This window comes from Penaeus monodon, chromosome 8 (genome assembly GCF_015228065.2).
Source record: "Penaeus monodon isolate SGIC_2016 chromosome 8, NSTDA_Pmon_1, whole genome shotgun sequence".
Classification (NCBI taxonomy): Eukaryota; Metazoa; Arthropoda; class Malacostraca; order Decapoda; family Penaeidae; genus Penaeus; species Penaeus monodon.
Window position 1 is genome coordinate 43,953,574 of NC_051393.1, and position 3,197 is coordinate 43,956,770.

A 3,197-nucleotide genomic window follows, 5' to 3' on the forward strand; every position below is an offset into this window, starting at 1 on the left:
ATTTATTAGTGCCTAGGAAGAAACAGAACACAGACATTTCCCTAGATTCCATAAATAACATAGAACATAGTCGGTAGACTCACATATGAACACTTATCAAAACAACACAAATAAAACGAGGCCTAAAACAAACTTTTTCAAACCGCAACCAGTAGAAGTTGAAACAATTATCCTAAGAAAACATAAAGACGAATTCCGTGGGAGCGGATAGCATTGCACTTAGTTTCATAAACAATAGTTTACCAGCAATTGCATACTATCTGACAGTCATTATTAATACATCTATAGTCACCAGTGTTTATCCATCACTTTGGAAACATGGTATCATAACTATTTTCGAATCCGGTGACAGAGACGAAGTTATTAACTATAAACCCATCACTATACTACAAATAATATCTAAAGTTTTCGAGAAAATAGTTGCAAACCAATTAACGGCATTTTTGGAAGCGAATAACCTTATATCTAACACGGTTTCAGGAGTAAACTATCAACGGAAACAGCATTATTAAAGGTCACAACTGAAATTTATGATATTGACAACAACCAGAGCAATCTGCTTACTCTATGTGATTTATCGAAGGCCTTTGACAGTGCCAGCCATGAACTCAATCAGTCAAAATCCATGAAAAAGTATCATCAAAGCAACCAGTTTCGTTCGGTGTTCCACAAGGCTCCATCCTAGGCCCAATCATATTCACTATATTCATTAATGATCTGTCATTAATTGAAAGAAACTATTTACTTATTCAGTACGCCGACGACTCTCAATGTCTTCACGCTTCCTCTGTTAACAATCTAAAGGAACTGATAGGAAAAAAACAAATAGACCCTAACAGCAAAACAATACTTCGATATAAATGGCCTAACTTCGCTGAACTTGTCTCTTTAAAAATATATGCATAATAATATGGGCAACTTTCGAAACTGGAAACATTCGCTAGAGCAGCTATATGAGAGGCTCCACGAGGGTAAATAGCAAGTTATGATCTGAAATGAAGAACAAAATGGACTGGCTAGCTAGACGAAGCAAAGGCTGGCTGAGATGGATTAATTCTCCAATTCACCCTGAGGCAGCTGCCGCTCAACCCTGTGATGCTCGTTTTCCTCTCCCACACACCGACCTGAAACACAGCATCAGGAGCTGTCTTCGCGATAAATGGAGGGAACAATGGAGACATAGCGCTTAAAACAAACTGCGAGAGATTAGAGATGACCTTGGCAGTTGGGTGACCAGCGTCCTTCGCAACCGAAAAGTAGAAGTTGCATTAACAGGACTAAGAATCGGGCACACGAGACTGACTCATGAGTCGATGATGGCTAAGTGAAGCACTTTGTGAGGGATGCCAAGAGCCATTAACGGTCGCACATGTAGTGGAAAGATGTGCAACATTCTCAGACCAAAGAAGTATGTACTTGTCTCTCCCATATACATTGAAAAATGTATTGGGGGAGGATTGTGACACAGGTCTTATTAGTTTCATTAGGGAGACATATTTTCAATAAAATTTAATTAGGCATAATGTTTATACAATAATTTTATACATGCTTTGATTTTTAATGGAATATTTATTGTTATTCATAAGACACAATGATAGATTTTTAACGTTTTAAATATTTCAACATTTCAATCTAACTAATGACCTTAGCTGCCGACGCGGCTGACAATTTTAAATAATCAATCAATCTGTGCGTCATGGCCTTTGTGTGTCTCCTTAGCTTAGTGATTTCGGCCCCAGAGTAGTCTTTCATAGTGTGCAGTGGGCCTATCTGGATCGCTCTCATCGCGTGCTAGCCAGGATTCAAAATCGGGCATCGTTAACCGCGCATCAACCACTTTTACCATGGATGACAGTTGGACCTGTAAATAGATTGAAATGTTGCTATTTGGCAGAGCTTATGATTTTTCATGTTACTGGATTGGTTGGTAGGTTTTACTGCATTAGATATATTTCATGTTACAAGATTTGAAGATTACAGTGGAACATGCCCAGCATTCTGAACACAATACCCCTCCCTATTTGAAAGAGCTAATTGAATCTGGCTGGCAGTTTACTGAACTTGAATGGTAGCTTAACATGTTTTGAAGGTACCAAGCAGAGATACAGTGCGGGAGAACAATGTTGGTAATAAATTATGGCCAAATGAACATCGCATATAGAAGCTCCAAAATAAGAGTAGGAACATGTAAAGCATTAGTCGATTCATTTTCAAAGCTATCAGTATTTCTCATACTTGTGTGGTCTTACAGATGCCTTATGATTGCATTCCTTATTGTACACCAGGAATGGATATATCTATTTAGTTGATATCGTAAAACAATATGTGGGCTACTAGGCTACTCTCACATTCATATTATTTGTAGCATATCGTTAAACCTAACCAGTTATATAACAGATTAATATAACTCTGACGTCTAGGTCAAAATGCCTTAACATATGCCGCACTCTTTAAGTGGGTCCCATAAAGGCATAGGTATATATAGATCCAATATATATTACATCACCAAAATAAATCATAGATATGCATAACCACAACACACCACACACACACCACAAACACACCACACACACTATATATATATATATTATATATATATATTAATATATATATGATGGTCTAATATACACACAAAAGACACACACACACACACACGCACACACACACACACACACACACACACACACACACACTACTATATATATAATATTTTAGGGGGGGTATATCCTTGCCCAACTTTTCCACGCTGCAGGGACGGGATATGGCAGAGCTACTATCCAAAGTTTGTGTAGAGCAGCACTGGGCAATATCAAGGTCTCAGACCTTGAATTTGCCAATGACATTGCTATCCTATTTGAGTTTCTGGAATCACTGGTAGCGGCTCTTTAAGCATTTAGCAATGAGGCAAAGCCCTTGGGCCTAGTGGTCTCCTGGACCAAGATAAAGATTCAGGACTTTGGGGGCCTGTTAGGGGAATCCGTTCAGTCGATCCATGCTTGTGGTCAGGACGTTAAAGTCACAGAGAGCTTTGCATACCTTGGAAGCATAGTCCATATCTCTAGGCTGTCAGACCAAGAAGTCAGTAGATGATTGGTCTAGCAGCATAAGCCATGAACTCGATCAACAAGAGCATTTGATGTCAGTACCTATGCAGAAAGACCAAACTACATGTCTTTAAGGCCTTGATACTGCCAGTT